The 19247-nt window shown below is 42.7% G+C and overlaps 1 protein-coding gene and 1 non-coding gene across 2 annotated transcripts in view; one reads left to right on the top strand and one right to left on the bottom strand.

The window, feature by feature from the left end:
* LOC126354619 (uncharacterized) overlaps positions 1-5815 on the bottom strand; it is a 49714-nt gene extending 43899 nt beyond the window's left edge. The window contains exon 1 of the mRNA XM_050004383.1: positions 5665-5815. The gene's annotated coding sequence lies outside the window, so the exon portion shown is untranslated. The remainder of the gene's footprint in view (positions 1-5664) is intronic.
* Positions 5816-17914: 12099 nt separating this feature from the next.
* Positions 17915-17989, top strand: Trnas-cga (transfer RNA serine (anticodon CGA)). Its single transcript has one exon. It is a non-coding gene; the product is annotated as a tRNA-Ser (tRNA).
* The last annotated feature ends 1258 nt before the right edge of the window (positions 17990-19247 follow it).

Raw genomic sequence — 19247 nt, 5'->3', positions numbered from 1 at the left:
GCAATGACACATTGCCTTTTTCCTTTTTAATTTAACTTTATTCGTGTTATAATTTGTTACATTTTATCACTATAGCAACTTATACACCTTAGGAGCTCACCATTGATTTCACCTATTGTATTTTTCATTTTATTGCATTTTGTACAACTATAAAATTAAAGAATATTGGTAAACTTAAGGTATCGACATGTATGAGGACACTTTCTAAAACAGGTATTTCTCGTCATATTTTAAGCGAATGTTTCCACATCTATAGGAATAATACTTTTCATTACTGTATATTTTATTGTTTTGAAATGTTAACTGTCCACTAGTTGTATTTGATTTTCCCATGTTTTGCTGCAGATCTGAAGATCGTCATCGCTGACCGAAACCGGAAGTCTAAGGAACAAAATTTATTGTGATTACTGACAGAAACAAAAGAAATTTATTCTACGCTTCCTCGATCACTGTTTCAATCAGAGACTGTATTACAGCGTGTGAAACATACTGTTGTGTTGTGTTCAATCCTACCTTCTGTTTGAGAATAGCTTCAGTTAATTACTCATTAAAAGTGCTCGTGATAATTTGCATTACTTGCGGTTTTTTCTGCAGTGTAATTACTATTATCAAAATGATAGCGGAAATTACCTGATCGTTGCATTTTCTTAATGTCCACTGATACCAGCTGTATTTCACTTCAAGTCCACAAAACACGGGGACTCTTCAGTCGTCTTTGTGTTTCCCCTTAACACAGCAGTCCGTGTTTCCAAAAGGGCAGTTTTCAATTCGTTGTATGTGATTATTTTGCTCGTATACATTTTAATTATAAATGGCATATTTCTGTTCTTGTGTTCGAGATGCACTTGCACAGTATCGTCAGTAAATCTGAAGCACTGCTTTGCCTAAATGAAGCAAAATGCGACAGGAGTAAATAGAAACAAACAAGGACCATTCGCCAGTTACTTTCCCTTACCGCTACGGTTATCAAAAATAGCTAAAAGGCCGAAAAACAATGGTACATTGCCGAAAAACAATGGTACATTGATATCCAAAGGAAGATGACATCAGCAGTTTTCACTTTTTAGACTACATCCGGCTACAATGCAAGTGAGTTGCCCGAGTGCACAGACTGTTACTTGCTGAAAACTTTTCAGGATATTTAAACTTCTGGTGATACCATCTTTTATTTTTAGAACAACATTATCTTTAGCAGTGTTATAGATTTGTCGGCGACAATTGCGTACTCTGTAAGTATTAATGGTTTGATCACGTATGTCTATGTGGCCTTACACCTTGTACTAGTGTCTGGCAAGGTCTGTCCACCAAGGGTGTCATACCACGTCCGGGTAGCACAAATCGCCAATTCAGTCACCTATTTGGCAGGAAGTTTCGCAAAGTTTACCTATATCAATGTCGAACAGCATCGAAGACTTCGGCAGCGTCACCGTCTACAACAAGGTCCGCTCGGGCCCTAAAACAAGTATCAATAGTGCACAAGATAACACGATCGCTAAAAAAATTCCATATAATTCCGTTCAAGTAAAGTTACGATAAACTTAATATTTTCGATTCGAAACTCCGGCCACACAATGCTTTTTCCTCATTGGTCCATCTGGTTCTTAACATTGTCTCCCGTGCTATATTTCAACCCCCAGAGTCTCGTTCATGTAACCGGCCAATCAGTCAGACTCACTGGTTTGTTGTCTTACGGCTATTTCAGTCGCAGCTGCGAAACTAGAGATTTAGAGACGTATAATGAAATTAAATTATGGAAATACATGAAAATTCTGTTTTATTTCTGTATAGTTGTGATTAAGAAACTTTTTCATGGTTGTTCCATTCACTACAAGTCGGTAAAAGAAATCTTCATGTGATTTGCAATTACTGCCAATGTTTTCTATCTAACAGTATCGAAATACTGTTGTAATAACTTTAATTTGATATGACATCAATTGCTACAAAAAATAATCACATTTGAAGGTGAAAGTGTGTATAATGTGCTTTCACGAGCTCTGTGCTGTTCTGTAGTAGCAGATGATAAGCACAAAGCGATTAGCTTTAATTCAATGTAATTTCTTCAATCGAGAGCCCACGGACTAGCTTACTGTGGGATTGAATCGTCGTCAGTTCCAAGCAATTCCTTGGAAGTTTTGATCCTTAGCGTGGTGGTAGCGTATATTTTACTGACGTAAGGTGGCTCAGTCGCTGCCAGATGTTAAAAACATTTCATAGCATAATTAATGAAAACAAATCGTTCATGATATCAAAAGCAAAATCTGTGCCAGAACTTGACGATGCCAACTGGGTGTCAGATTTAGCAATTTTAGTAGACTTGACTAATCATTTAGGGTGACTTAAAGAGGCGTCTTCAAGAAAGAAGTTTAGGACGGGTGGTAGGTACAGAGCATCGAGTGGCATTATACTGAGTGCACTATCCGAAAATTACCTCGAGCAATTAAACAGAGAACCGACTCATGGAGATAACATCTTGGACCTACTGATAACAAACAGACCCGAACTTTTCGACTCTGTAAGTGCAGAACAGGGAATCAGTCATCATAAGGCCGTTGCAGCATCCCTGAATATGGAAGTTAATAGGAATATAAAAAAAGGGAGGAAGGCTTATCTGTTTATCAAGACTAAAAGAAGGCAGATTTCAGACTACCTAACAAATCAAAACGAAAATTTCTGTTCCGACACTGACAATGTTGAGTGTTTATGGAAAAAGTTCAAGGCAATCGTAAAATATGTTTTAGACAGGTACGTGCCGAGTAAAACTGTGAGGGACGGGAAAAACCCACCGTGGTTCAACAACAAAGTTAGGAAACTACGGCGGAAGCAAAGAGAGCTTCACTCCAAGTGTAAACGCAGCCAAAACCTCTCAGACAAACAGAAGCTAAACGATGTCAAAGTTAGCGTAAGGAGAGCTATGTGTGAAGCGTTCAGTGAATTCGAAAGTAAAATTCTATGTACCGACTTGACAGAAAATCCTAAGAAGTTCTGGTCTTACGTTAAATCAGTAAGTGGCTCGAAACAGCATATCCAGACACTCCGGGATGGTGGTGGCATTGAAACAGAGGATGACACGCGTACAGCTGAAATACTAAACACCTTTTTCCAAAGCTGTTTCACAGAGGAAGACCGCACTGCAGTTCCTTCTCTAAATCCTCGCACAAACGAAAAAATGGCTGACATCGAAATAAGTGTCCAAGAAATAGAAAAGCAACTGGAATCACTCAACAGAGGAAAGTCCACTGGACCTGACGGGATACCAATTCGATTCTACACAGAGTGCGCGAAAGAACTTGCCACTCTTTTAACAGCCGTGTACCTCAAGTCTCTAGAGGAACGGAAGGTTCCAAATGATTGTTAAAGAACACGGGTAGTCCCAGTCTTCAAGAAGGGTCGTCGAGCAGATGCACAAAACTATAGACCTATATCTCTGACGTTGATCTGTTGTAGAATTTTAGAACATGTTTTTTGCTCGCGTATCATGTCGTTTTTGGAAACACAGAATCTACTCTGTAGGAATCAACATGGATTCCGGAAACAGCGATCGTGTGAGACCCAACTCGCTTTATTTGTTCATGAGACCCAGAAAATATTATATACAGGCTCCCAGGTAGATGCCATTTTCCTTGACTTCAGGAAGGCGTTCGATACAGTTCCGCACTGTCGCCTGATAAACAAAGTAAGAACCTACGGAATATCAGACCAGCTGTGTGGCTGGATTGAAGAGTTTTTAGCAAACAGAACACGGCATGTTGTTATCAATGGAGAGACGTCTACAGACGTTAAAGTAACCTCTGGCGTGCTACAGGGGAGTGTTATGGGACCATTACTTTTCACAATATATATAAATGATCTAGTAGATAGTGTCGGAAGTTCCATGCGGCTTTTCGCGGGTGATGCTGTAGTATACAGAGAAGTTGCAGCATTAGAAAATTATACCGAAATGCAGGAAGATCTGCGGCGGATAGGCACTTGGTGCATGGAGTGGCAACTGATCCTTAACATAGATAAATGTAATGTATTGCGAATACATAGAAGGTAGGATCCTTTATTGTATGATTATATGATAGCGGAACAAACACTGGTAACAGTTACTTCTGTAAAATATCTCGGAGTATGCGTGCGGAACGATTTGAAGTGGAATGATCATATAAAATTAATTGTTCGTAAGGCGGGTACCAGGTTGAGATTCATTGGGAAAGTCCTTAGAAAATGTAGTCCATCAACAAAGGAGGTGGCTTACAAAACACTCGTTCGACCTATACTTGAGTATTGCTCATCAGTGTGGGATCCGTACCAGATCGGGTTGACCGAGGAGATAGAGAAGATTCAAAGTAGAGCGGCGCGTGTCGTCACAGGGTTATTTGGTAACCGTCATAGCGTTACGGAGATGTTTAGCAAACTCAAGTGGCAGACTCTGCAAGAGAGGCGCTCTGCATCGCAGTGTAGCTTGCTGTCCAGGTTTCGAGAGGGTGCGTTTCTGGATGAGGTATCGAATATATTGCTTCCCCCTACTTATGCCTCCCGAGGAGATCACGAATGTAAAATTAGAGAGATTCGAGCGCGCACGGAGACTTTCCGGCAGTCATTCTTCCCGCGAACCATACGCGACTGGAACGGGAAAGGGAGGTAATGACAGTGGCACGTAAAGTGCCCTCCACCACACACAGTTGGGTGGCTTGCGGAGTATAAATGTAGATGTAGAAAGAAAGATGCTTATCAGTAACACGTTTTAAACAATAAACAGTTTCCAAATGAAGCTGAAATTATGGCGAACCCAAGTAGAAAGAAACTTTTTTTTTCATTTCAATAGTTTGGCCAAATATAATCCAAAAGACGGGATGAAATAAACAACTAAACTTTTCGATTTGATGCAACAACTGAACATCTAATTCAGAGTTTTCGAAAAAATTACCAAAATTTTTGTGTTTATGAGACGCCTTTTACAAACAGTATAGATACGTTGCCAGAGATTCATAGATGGAATGCATAGTTGAAGCCTGACATCCAAGTAAAAGGAAAATTTGATCGTGTATCTTCGTTGGACCTTTACGAATCATACCTGCCCAGAGACAAATATCCCTTTCTACAAAGTCATGCGTTATATTTGTAACCTTTACTTGGAAGCCGGGAGAGCGGTGTGCTGACCACATACCTCTCCATTTCCGCATCCGGTGACGCCTGTGGGCTGAGGATGATACGGCGGCCGGTCGGTACCGTTGGGCCTTCATGGCCTGTTCAGAGTTTTTTTTGGAAGTATGTGCGTTTGCGAACAGATATTTGCAGAGTAAGGCATACAAAGAGTAAAAAATGAACCAAAATCTCAGATTGACACTTGAGAACACCCTGGGAAGGGCAACCACTTCGATCGAACCTGCTATTGATGCATTAATCTCACAAATTATAAAATTATGAATGAAATGTCATACAGAAAACTTCAAATTAATTCCATTTATCTTTTTTAGCATAAAGGATCGTAAATTAATAAATTGTAAATTACTTACATGTATACCCACGACCACCCTTACTGTTAGTGTTAAGTACTCGTATATTACGTGCGGCCCAAAAATGCTCTTCTTTTTCAAAAGTGGCTGAGGGAGGCTAAAATGTTGGACAACCCTGGTCTACAGCCTTCTAGTTAATCAGAAGTGTGAAGATCATTCTGAGTACCTTGCGATCGTGGTTTCCGGAATTCACGCTGATATCTGTTACATAAGCCGAGGAGCAGCGTCGCCTTCTGTAACGAGGGACTCGGGGTCCAGAGAGCCTGGCGCCAACGTACCCCAGCGGCGAAGAGCGGTCGTTGGCTGGTGGCGCCGTAGACCCAGCTGCAACTGCGGCCGCGCCGCGCCGTGCCGCTTCTTATTGGTGGCGAGGGAGGGGGGAGGCTGGCCACGGACGCACACTTCGACGACCTCCTGGGCTAAAAGCCTTCGCGTGTACAGCACTGGCTTATTGCTCTGTACCCTTACAAAGGCTAGTGCTTTTGACGAGTGTCCCAGAAAATAGGGAATAAATCGCGTAGAAATGGAGGTATCCGAGCGCGACAAAAAAGGAAATCCGCGTACCTCTGAGCCAGAGTACACGCCGGCGAGGACAGATTCGAGGAAGAGGGGCGGTCATGACGCTCCGGCAATTGGGAATGCCGCTGTTTTCAGAAAGCCATCGATTGAGGTGAAGCGGCGAGTGCAACACATCACTCAGGTTTTGCAGCAGCGGAGTTCAGAGGTTCGTACTTCCTTCCTGTTCGTGCGTCTGTTTCATAAATAACTCTGGCTGCTAATTCGGACTGACTTTTCGAAAGTTACGGATGCGGTAGCTGACCGAGGAAGAATGGGCAGAGGTTTGGCGTCTTTCAGTCTCCACGTACTAACAGGAAACTGACTGACTCATCATCGTCCTGCCCAAATCGCTAAGGATACAAACTTGATATTTGGAGACGGTGTTGATCTTATACCCTGGGCTCCGTTTAAGATGGGATTTTTCGAAATTCCACCCATAGGGTGATGAAATAGGGTACGAAAGGTTATTTGAAAATATGAAGCAATTAAGGCGCTCAGTCCGGAACCGCGCAACTGCTACGGTCACAGGTTCGCATCCTGCCTCGGGCATGGATGTGTGTGACGTCCTTAGGTTAGTTAGGTATAAGTAGTCCTAAGTTCTAGGGGACTGATGACCACAGATGTTAAGTCCCATAGTGCTCAGAGCCATTTGAACCAATTAAGGCAATTTTGGAGCTAGACTTAGGAAAGTTGATATTTGGTTTCTCGGTAGGAAACAAGTAAATACGTGTTTCGGATCCTTGGAAATTTATCTCCTATGGAGGTGAAATAGTGGGTGACTTTTTTAAAAATAAATAATTATTAAAGAACCACTAAAGAATTTACTAAGCTACACCTATGAAAATTAGTATTTGACTTCACGGTTAGAAATAAAAAATACCTGCTTCAGTGTTTTTGGAAATTCAGCCCTTAAGGGGGTGAAACGGGACCTGACTGATTCACTGACTCGTGGTCGCCCAGGCTCAATAGCTAAGGGTAGAAACTTAAAATTTGCAGAGGATGTTGATCTTATACTGTAGGCATTATTTAGTAATGGATTTTTCGAAATTCCTCCCCTAGTAGGAGATGAAAGTCTTTTTGAAAATATGTCGTTAGTAAGACAAATTTGAAGCTACTTGTAGAATTACGAAAATTGGTATTTGGTTTCTCAGTCAAAAATTTAAAAAATATGTGCTTCAGCATTTTTGAAAATTCAATAACTAAGGGGTAAAATAATCGGTTAAATTTTTTGAAAACAGATGATTGTTAACGTACTACTAAAGCATTTTTATAGCTGCATGTGTGAAAACTCGTATTTGACTTCACCCTTATAAATGAAAAAATACGTGTTTCAGTGTTTTTGGAAATTAAACCAACAAGGGGGTTAACATTTTTATGGAAATTTTTCGTTCTAATAAAACCTTTATAAAGCTAAATCTATGAAAATGTTATTTGACTCTAAAGAAATACGTGTCAAAGTACAAAAGTTTCTACGGAAATATCACCAAATGAACTCAAAAGATTAACGGAGACTTCTGACTAGCTACCACAATCGCTTTCTGGTCAGAAGTGGATTCGGAAAAGACCATACTTCTGTCGGCTTAATTAACGCGAAAAATTTAGAAGATTTGGCAATTTTTGAATAACATAAAAATTCTATTAAAGAAATAAAAATTCGATTAAAGAAGCACAAAAAACCTGTGCAGACCATACAGTATACGCGAAGGAAGCAGTGGGCGCTAAGCTCGTCTATCATAAAGGCCAACACCACGCTGGCGTGCAACCAGTAATTAGAAGAACCCCCTGGTTTCGAACATTTCAAGCGAGCGGCAAGCCGAACCCCAGGTACGAAGGCGCACCACCATAGACCAACACCTTCCCACTTATGTCTTATAAGCATCAAAGATATTCCTATCTGCAACTGTCAGAAGAAAGCTGCTGTTTACCTACAGTTTTTCAAAGAAGAGCAAAACTTCTTACTGCAAAACCTCGTGAAATTAAATGTGACCCTTGCAACAAGTGCTCCTGTTTTACCTTGTCACGGATATTCTCAAATATACAAAGCGCTCTTTTTGTTTTGTGCGGGACTGTAACGTAAGTATATGAAATTTAAGGCTATATTGTGTTTGTATCAGCGCTCTAAAGTGCATGCTTCCCAATCTCTGTTGAGATCTCTTGCTTATATTCTATTTTGTCTATGGCTGATATGTCAAGATTTCTTAGGTATAAGTATTGAACGTATGTAGTAACTGTTAAATAATTTAAAATCATTGTTCAAGCTAAGCTCACTGACAAAAAATTAGTCACTCCAGTGCGCACGCACAGATAGCGCAGCGATCGAGTTATGTGCTCAACCGCGCGCTCACTGCCTCTACCTGGTCACAAGGAATTAGCCGTCAGTGTGACATTTATGTTCAAGCGGAGGTGGCAGAGTGCCAAAAAGGGGTAATCGTGTTTGGTCGTGCCGATGGCCACACGGTGAGTGAAGTTGCTGGATTGGTTGATGTTTCGCGGCGGACTGTTCAATGTATCTACAAGCAGTGGTGTAACACACGTGACCTACGAAATACGACTTTTGAATTGTGGTCGCAAAAAGATCCCGACTGAAAGGGACCGGAGAAGCGTTTCACAGCTTGTGAATCAAAATCGATTCCAAACCCGACAGGAATTGCTACAGGCAATGATTGAAGGTCTATCCCAACCTGTCAGCGAGAGAACATTGGGACGGGAACTGCATGCAATGAACATGTGTAGTCGGTCACCTCGCAAGAGACCATTGCTCACACAGGCGCATAAAGCAGCGAGTCTTCAATGGACTAGAAACCATCGAACGTGGACAGTAGCTGATTTGTGAAACGTAATGTAGCCTGAAGAATCACGTTTTTGCCTATATTCAAATGATGCAAGTCGTCGAGTGCACCGAAGACCAAATGGAGCATTTTATCCCGAATGTGTGCAAGATCAGGTGCAAGTCGGAAGTGGGTTTGTGGTGCTTTGGGGAGTGTTTTTCTTATCATGAATTGAGCCCTCTCCCTGAGATGACCACTCACGTGAACCACCGTGTTTACTTAAACATTCTGAATGATCATGTGTGCCTTTCAGTCAGCAACTGCACGATGAGTATGCTATTGGTACCCTTATTTTTCAAGACGACAACAACAAAATTCATCGGACTGGAATAATATGTGACTGGTTTCTCTGAACACTCATCGACCCTAATACATTTCGATTGACCTGCAAAATCACCTGACCTGAACCCCATAGAAAATCCGTGGGACATGTTGAAAGAGTGGGTAAAACGCCGGCCTCAGTATCCCCGCAGTCTGATGGAACTGCTTGATCAGATCCTCCAGCGAGTGGCTTAACTTGGCATCGACTTACCTGGACAACCTTGTGGTCTCACTCCATAACAGAATCCAGGCTGTTATAAAGTCCAGGCCGGACTTACAGGGTATTAAATGATGTCCGTAATGACTTCTCAAGGTGTGTCAAATTTTTTGGTCAGTGAGCTTATTTACACAGTGATTTCTCTCTACGTATGATTCTGTATCTATAATTGGCACCATGGCTCAATAAAACCAAGTCTAAAAATAAGAAGTTCCTTCCCAACTGTTCTCTACTCCAAACTTATGCTCCGTTTGTAATGAGTTCGTATTCGATTCAACGTTAAGCCCTCAGATGACGTAATAGCCATGGGTCAAATATGGGTTTCTATTCAATCTGAGATATTGTTCCGTTACTAATAGTCGCGAAAACGGTGGGGGAAACAAAACAAAAATTACTGCGCACCCAGTACTGAGAAATGCACCATATTGTTAAGAAGTAATCATCCGAAAGTTTGCGATTGTCCAGTAGACTGACGAGTACGTCGAAAAATTGCAGATATTACACTCCTGGAAATGGAAAAAAGAACACATTGACACCGGTGTGTCAGACCCACCATACTTGCTCCGGACACTGCGAGAGGGCTGTACAAGCAATGATCACACGCACGGCACAGCGGACACACCAGGAACCGCGGTGTTGGCCGTCGAATGGCGCTAACTGCGCAGCATTTGTGCACCGCCGCCGTCAGTGCCAGCCAGTTTGCCGTGGCATACGGAGCTCCATCGCAGTCTTTAACACTGGTAGCATGCCGTGACAGCGTGGACGTGAACCGTATGTGCAGTTGACGGACTTTGAGCGAGGGCGTATAGTGGGCATGCGGGAGGCCGGGTGGACGTACCGCCGAATTGCTCAACACGTGGGGCGTGAGGTCTCCACAGTACATCGATGTTGTCGCCAGTGGTCGGCGGAAGGTGCACGTGCCCGTCGACCTGCGACCGGACCGCAGCGACGCACGGATGCACGCCAAGACCGTAGGATCCTACGCAGTGCCGTAGGGGACCGCACCGCCACTTCCCAGCAAATTAGGGACACTGTTGCTCCTGGGGTATCGGCGAGGACCATTCGCAACCGTCTCCATGAAGGTGGGCTACGGTCCCGCACATCGTTAGGCCGTCTTCCGCTCACGCCCCAACATCGTGCAGCCCGCCTCCAGTGGTGTCGCGACAGGCGTGAATGGAGGGACGAATGGAGACGTGTCGTCTTCAGCGATGAGAGTCGCTTCTGCCTTGGTGCCAATGATGGTCGTATGCGTGTTTGGCGCCGTGCAGGTGAGCGCCACAATCAGGACTGCATACGACCGAGGCACACAGGGCCAACACCCGGCATCATGGCGTGGGGAGCGATCTCCTACACTGGCCATACACCTCTGGTGATCGTCGAGGGGACACTGAATAGTGCACGGTACATCCAAACCGTCATCGAACCCATCGTTCTACCATTCCTAGACCGGCAAGGGAACTTGCTGTTCCAACAGGACAATGCACGTTCGCATGTATCCCGTGCCACCCAACGTGCTCTAGAAGGTGTAAGTCAACTACCCTGGCCAGCAAGATCTCCGGATCTGTCCCCCATTGAGCATGTTTGGGACAGGATGAAGCGTCGTCTCACGCGGTCTGCACGTCCAGCACGAACGCTGGTCCAACTGAGGCGCCAGGTGGAAATGGCATGGCAAGCCGTTCCACAGGACTACATCCAGCATCTCTACGATCGTCTCCACGGGAGAATAGCAGCCTGCATAGCTGCGAAAGGTGGATATACACTGTACTAGTGCCGACATTGTGCATGCTCTGTTGCCTGTGTCTATGTGCCTGTGGTTCTGTCAGTGTGATCATGTGATGTATCTGACCCCAGGAATGTGTCAATAAAGTTCCCCCTTCCTGGGACAATGAATTCACGGTGTTCTTATTTCAATTTCCAGGAGTGTAGTTTGTAGGGAATGTGTGAATCTGCAGCAGAAATTTCGCTCTAATAAAACTACGCAGCAGATTATCACTTTGTGCCTTTGGAGCAAATCAACTGAATTTTCTGGACTCTCCCCTCTGCTAGTCTCAAAGCTCGATTGGAGGACTGAAATTTCGAGTGGGGGTCGAATAGTGCTACGACGTTTGAGCCAATACCGCTTAAGAATAGCAACTGATCGCCTTCCCCAAGGGAAAGAGGTCAGCTTTACCTATGATCTTTATCGCTTCATCCAGAAGCTTGGTTGAAGATCTCAGTGCTTTACTGGACATGGTCCTTTAGGAGGAATTACGCTGTTGACTTCCTCCTATCTCTGAACTGATTTTCCAGCCAGTTACAAGCGGAATTTAACTCCGAACCATGGAGTAACTTGGAATTTTCACATTACCATTTTTTCTAGGGGTTAAAGAAGAGATTAATAAGATAAATATCCTACGACTGACTGGGATCAGATCCCAGGCGTTTGGATTTGTAGTCTGTCACTGGACTGCAGAACTACTGAGCCACACAGAGATCAAATGGTTCAAATGGCTCTGAGCACTGTGGGACTTACACTATGAGGTCACCAGTACCCCAGAACTTAGAACTACTTAAACCTAACTAACCTAGGGACATCATACACATCCATGCCAGAGGCAGGATTCGAACCTGCGACCGTAGCGGTCGCGGTTCCGAACTTTAGCGCCTAGAACCGCTCGGCCACTCCGGCCGGCCACACAGAGATCATAAGAACACGAAAGTAGTAATTCCCCTATAGACGAGCCGCTGTGATTAATACTCCGGAAAGATATCCGGGAGGAGTAAGGTTCAAATCCTCGCCCAACCTCTCCGGAGTTCGATGATTTCCTTAAAGCGTACCACAGCAATTCTTAAATAGTTCCGTCAAAAAGCCCGCTAATGCTCTTAGTCAAGCAGTATGTTAACCACTAACATCTCAGAGTTTGCGTTTAAGATCACACAGGAAACGTTTCAATGGGGACAGAACAATATGTTAGAAACTTTTATTGAATATGCCTCCCGCAGTAGCGCCAGGGCAATCACGTTCGACATAAACCCGCGAAAAAACACAATGATTACGGGAAACTAAATTATTTTCCGGCTTGTTGGCCTCGTTCGTCCCCTTATTCTTCGCTCATGTATTAGAGAAATTGCCTGTTAAAGCTCTCTTGTATGGTCTTCGTACATCTCTTCTTCCAGTGAATTTGCTACTGAAATCCTTTACCACGATTCTTTTCCCACCCACACGGTCTACACGTTCCTTCCATTTTTTCTATTTTCCTTCATTTTTTCGTTTAGGTTACAATTCCTAAATCTTGCCTTATGTACTCATTTCTTTTACGATTTTCTTTTGTGCATCATTCCACTTATCTTAGATACCTCATTTCATGAGTCTGCATTCTGCTTTCTTGGTGTGTTGTTGTTGCCCATGCTTCACTTCCACAAGCAAGAGTTAGTACTGCTGTGGTTTTGTAAAACTTCATCTGTTTTTTTCCTGGCTTTGTTTTGCAACCTTTTTACCATCGTTCCGCATTAAATTTTGGTCTACTTCATAGATATATTTCTACGTGATGTCGCATCCTAGATAATTAAAATGTTTCTTCCTTCAAGATTTTATTTTTCAAGACTATTTTGGTCTTACCGGTTGCATGCCCCGAAATTCCGTTACTATCGTTTTATCTACGGGCAATGTTAGGTTGTAATATGAGACAATCTGCTGCAATTTATAGACCCCCATGAAGATCATCTTCATTCTCTGCAAACAAAGTTATGTCATCTGCACATACATTACATTTAGTCTAGTGTCACGATCGGCACAAACTCCTTCTATACTCAATGTTTTCCATTTTCTTATCGCTTCATCTGTGTTTGTATTGAAGAGTGTCGCAGAAATACAAAATCCCTTTGTTTGTATTCATTGTGTTTGTGATGATATTTCCTATGTCTATCACAATTTCGGTTTTTGTGGATATACAGCCTGTTACTGTCAGAAGTGCTATTTAAGAGTTTGCCAGAATCCAATTATGTTTTATTTTACCGTTTTGCCATTTCTGTACTTAGTATATGTATCTATTTTGAGACGTGTGCATTTTAAACTAACAGATGTTATGTTTTCATCCAGCTGATGATGGTTGAAACAACCGAAACCAGTTGAATAAATACAATTTATACATTTTATTGGTAAACAAAAAAATGCTCTTTTACGAATGTGAAAAGAATTTGGTGGAAAAATTTGGAATAGAGGTGCTGATGATATGGAGCAGTACGAATACTATTTCGGTACAAAAGAATTACTAAGTAACTAGTCGTTGCATACAACATATCCTACTGCTTCACGAACCTGAACTGCACCATTACGCCCGGAGAAGTTTCATCCTGCTAGAACATATCGGTGGCAGCCGACGAGTAGGTTTCTACATACGTGATCTTTGGCTCCGCAGAAAGACATCCATCTTCTCCTGCTGACATCCGGGATACGTTTCACAGTTAATACACCAACCTTTGAAATAAGAGTGTCGGTGGAGAGGTGATGAATTAAATCTAGGTACTTACCCGTAAGTACAGAATCAGCACACGACTTCCTTACAGTCTTATAACAACAGGAGTCATACATGGTGTAATCAGTTACATGAGGCAAAAGTTGAACAAGCAAGGGAAACTGTCCTGTCGAAAAGAATGCAAAAATACTTCAGCATGTTGCACACAAAAAGTCTTGTAAGCTCTCGTAAGTGAGATGACTAGGATTCAAACTCGCTGCAGGCCAGACAGTTTTTTTTTCCAAGGTTTCCCAAAATCACTTGAGGCGAGTGTCGAAATTGTTTCCCAAATAAGGCCATTATCCACAAAATTATGTGCTCTGTCTCTAGTAACATTGATGGGATGTTAAAATACGATATATATTCATTTACAACAAAGTTACAGTGACCAAGTAACATGTGGAAACTCATCAAATAGGCAGAGCTCAGAATGGAAGCAAATTTTTTTCTCACTTACAAATATCCTGGACTTTTAGATTAAATATTTCATGTTCAGTAACGTAACGATGAAATTGTCACCATAAGAATTCCCCTAAGTGACAAAAACTGAATGAGCTAGCGCCTTGATTGAGATATGGCTTTTTTTTATGATTTTACGCAGTTGATAAACAATTTATTTTAGTTTTCTTCAGATGTCTTACCTTATACTTCTGTCATGTCTAATGATTTTGCAGAGATTTGGTGTCAGAATATCGACCCTATTTACTCTAGTTATACAAGTTCGAAGGCTCCACGGAATTCTTTGCGGCTCCACGGAATGCTTTGCAATCATTTTCAATGGAAACAAAACGCCGTACGTTTACTGTAGTAGGTAAGTCGTCTGCTTCCGTTTCCATTCTTTCATATATGTCCTACCTTCAATTCGGTAACGACAATGGGTTTAAAGATCTCCAGATACTACCGATACTCGAGTTAGAAGATCATAAATTCGCTTTCACACAGAAGATGACGTGCTGTGAAAATTTTAACGAGAAGAGCATTCTTATAAGTCGATGGAATTGACGACATACACACACAAAAGAAATGAGGTAGAATCCTTGCTCTCATCCTCTTTCGCTTTTCCCGTTCTCTCCCCCTCCCCTCAGTCAACTGACGGACTGCCCTCGATAGAAAGAGCGCAGAAAGGCAAGTATTCGCGCTATGGCAAGAAAAATTCGCAGCCACTGAAGCCGAGCAAGCGTGCTCTCTGCCTATTTGGCGCCGGGAGCCATCAGCAAAACGCTGCCGAAAGTGGACTTGCTGTAGAGATCGCACCACCGTTCACAAAAACGCCGCACTCCGCCGGCTGCTGACTTTCCGTGCCGACGGCCGTGATAGGATGGCGGTTTTGCACTCCGTTAACGGCAGTCTCGAAGGATGTGTCCCACATACAGGCTCCGCGTGACGCAAGGAACATTCCAGTATGGACACAGCGGTCCAGAAACAATGTAACTGATTGTAAACTGTGTGGCCCCCTGCAGTTTCCGAAATTTTCTGAACAAACTTTTTTAGACTCTGATCACGGGAGCTTAGAAAGTGCAAGTGATAAATCGTGCAGAGTCTGTATGCGTCACTGCGTAGCATCTGAGCAAAGCAGTGGTTCCCAACATTCCTGAGAACGTCACCACGGACAGTAATAAGGGGTCAGCTAGTAGCCACACCCCCTCCCCCAACAGCATCAACATGTTGAAGATCCCAGCAGAGGCATCGTAACGTCGATTGTTTGAAGAAACATGGTGCAGCCTAACAGTCCTTGAGAGTCAACATTAGCACCGAACTAAAAATTAAAAGTAATATTCTTTGAACACTTCTTTTTAAAATGAGGAACGATAAATGACATTTGGTTTTTGTAGGTACTTTATTAAATCACGAACTAGTGAGACAACAGGTACTACTTATTTCTAACAAACTTATTTACAGAATTTAAAATCAGTCCTGTTAATACGTGCGTATTCCACTTAGTGTATGTACATCACTTGATTGCTCCTTACTTCTGAAATGGTGGAGATTAGGAGACTTCAAGCTGCTAATGCTTTTTATCTGACCACTCCCTCTAATAATAATACTGTGTGGGCTCTGCAGCAATGTAGTACCATTACATACATACTGTTCTATTTTGCTAACAGCCAGCCGGAGTAACCGAGCGATTCTAGGCGTTTCAGTCTGGAACCGCGCGACCGTTACGGTCGCAGGTTCGAATCCTGCCTCAGGCATGGATGTGTGTGAGTCCTTAGGTTAGTTAGGTTTAAGTAGTTCTAAGTTCTAGGGGACTGATGACCTCAGAAGTTAAGTCCCATAGTGCTCAGAGCCTTTTTTTTTCTTTTGCTAACAGCTTGTTTATTTTTGCGAAGTGAATAATAAAGCAATTTCTGGTCTACTACGGGAACTATCTACAAGTCGTAGAAGGCTTTTTAATAGAGTATTTAAGGCTATGTGATATATACATCTCAATCTTACCGTCACAGATGCGTGGTACGAAGTACGTAAATAGTGGATGGATTACTTGAGGAATATGCACCAGCTGTAACCTGCACCAAATTGTGGCACACGTTCATGCTAGTATTTGAAAACAACCTATTTATTGGTAACTTCTGTAGCCAGTATTACAGTCCTATAAAATAGAGATAATAGTAACTACGTAAAATAAATTAATTTCAGTTACCGAAATGCAGTTGAATCCTTTTGTTTCTTACTCTTCAGAAAATGCACTTTACCACTCCCGGAGTAATGAGCTATGTTGGGAACTACTAGGGCACAATATTTTCTTCCCCTGCAGTCAGTGATTTTCTACTGAAAATACGTAATGGACGTTCAAATGGCTCTGAGCACTATGCGACTTAACATCTGAGTCATTAGTCCCCTAGAACATAGAACTACTTAAACCTAACTAACCTAAGGACGTCACAAACATCCATGCCCGAGGCAGGATTCGAACCTGCTACCGTAGCAGTCGCGCGGTTCCGGACTGCGCGCGTAGAACCACGAGACCACCGCGGCGGGCCGTAATGGACGTCTTTAAAACGAAGCAAGCTTTATCTACAGACGCGGCGTACAAAACATACTTGAAAATGAAAGGTGTTTGTAGTAAATCATTCGTTGCCAAGCGACTTCCCAGATATCCGAACGAACTAAATTGAGTTCCATCTGATTTTCATTTTTAATCTCTTTTCGTGCATTGTTAACACGAACGATATATGCTGATTTTTACTCCCAGTCAAACTTTCCATCACATCATTTCGAGCCGGCCGCGGTGGTCTCGCGGTTCTAGGCGCGCAGTCCGGAACCGTGCGACTGCTACGGTCGCAGGTTCGAATCCTGCCTCGGGCATGGATGTGTGTGATGTCCTTAGGTTAGTTAGGTTTAAGTAGTTCTAAGTTCTAGGGGACTGATGACCACGGCAGTGGAGTCCCATAGTACTCAGAGCCATTTGAACCACATCATTTCGAGTTCTAACACGTCATTCCCAGCTACTGCTGACAAAGATTTGATAGTTAACGTCTCTTCGCGTTTACTCAACAGTGATGATATGTGCATGGTTCAGCCGCAGTCTGTATAGAACTTTTCGTCACGTTATTTGTAATTAAAACGTGCGTATATCTCGCTATTGGTTAAAGGAACCGATATTTAACGTCTGTGCGCTGCTAGAAAACAATGGTGATATGTGCCTGGTTCGAATCCCGTTACAGCAAAACTTTTACGCCTTGCCGTTTAAGGCTCAAACATTTCGCTATTTGTGAAAAAAATCAATAACTAGCATTTCATAATGTTTAGTTAACCATTCGAATCCCCGCCCAACAGAAAACTTTTACGTCGCCTCATTTCGAGTTTTAACGTGCGCACACTCTGTTACTTGTGAAGAAACCGTATCTGACATCTTTTGTGGCTAGTTAACAAGGACTTTGTTTACTGGATAGCAATCCCCACCCCGTACAACAATTTTCGTCTTGTAATTTCAAGTCCAGACTTGCTGATACAGGCCAAAAATTAGAAGTACAGCTGTAGGTACCGGGCGTGAGTCGTGCTTCGGTAGCTCAGTTGGTAGAGCACTTGCCCGCGAAAGGCAAAGGTCCCGAGTTCGAATCTCGGTCGGGCGCACAGTTGTAATCTGCCAGGAAGATTCATATCAGCGCACACTCCGCTGCAGAGTGAAAATCTCATTCTAGATATTTCTCGTCTCTTTACGAATAGTCAGCAATGACGATCGGTGCTGTGTTTGAGTCTCGGTCAGGACTGAAAACTTTGCTTTGTCAGCATTTACTACAGGTGCTGGATTTGAAGCCACATCCAGAATGAAACAGTCGTCGTGCCATTTAAATGTCAAACACGTACACAACTAGCTTCTCATTAACGCCTTACACAATTAATGTTACGTCGTGCTAAATAACAAGGGTGACAGGTGACTTTTAAACTGCACTTAGATCCGCGTGCCATTATGCATCCAGTAAATTACTAATGATCCGCTGTTGATGTTGAGGTTTCCACAGATCGCTTGACGATGTTACTCGCGGTTTTTTTCTAACTTGTTAGTTCTGGTATTTCAGTTTCAATTTTAGGTTGCAAGTTTCAACTTCTTACGACATAATTTAAAGATACTGAATTGTCTTCTAAGATCTGCAGTGAGGGAACGACGTACCTTCGTTCTTTGGATGTTCAGCTGACATCCTCTTTACAGAGAAGAAGACAACAGTGAGAAAAGTTTGCATTCATCAGCTCGTTGAATCACACGCTTCTGTGACGAGCTTCAACTTACAGAATTACCTGTCATTATCAAAAGCATAAACATTTGATTATGACTGCAGGAAACGAAACTGCAGTCAAATTTATCCCAAACTGAAACATTAGTACATGCTTGGAGCTTTGTTACAGGTACCTTACGTGCTCGAAGCTATATTAAACCGAAATAGTAAAAGAAATTCTTCTGCTGTTATTTATATAAACAGTACTAGGGAAGTTTTGTAACACTGTTTTATTTATTTATTTTTTTCGGAGTAATATCCGCCACATTGAATACGCCTCTCCATCCTCCAAAATCAACTCCCTAAACGAGTTTCTGTAGGGAGTAAGACACACTCGTTGTTTCAGGCCCTCAGGAGATCCTCTTGAAATCTGCACTCCTTTCAGTTTCATTTTTACGGGTGGGAACAGTGCAAAGTCACAAGGAGCGGGGTCTGGGCTGTAACGAGGGTGCACGGGAAGTATCAGTCCTGTACCCCGCACGTATTCAGAGCACGCTATGGCGCGGTGAGCTGGAGCGCTGTCGTCATGGAGGAACCAAGTGTCCATTCTTGACTTCAGTCGCAGGTTCTTCACAGACTGGATGACTTTGGGCAGGCACTGCTCAGTGAATCACTTA

The sequence above is a fragment of the Schistocerca gregaria genome, chromosome 3 (assembly GCF_023897955.1).
Source record: "Schistocerca gregaria isolate iqSchGreg1 chromosome 3, iqSchGreg1.2, whole genome shotgun sequence".
Lineage (NCBI taxonomy): Eukaryota > Metazoa > Arthropoda > Insecta > Orthoptera > Acrididae > Schistocerca > Schistocerca gregaria.
The sequence above is the reverse complement of the archived record's forward strand: the minus strand, read 5'-3'. Positions and strand labels throughout refer to the sequence as shown.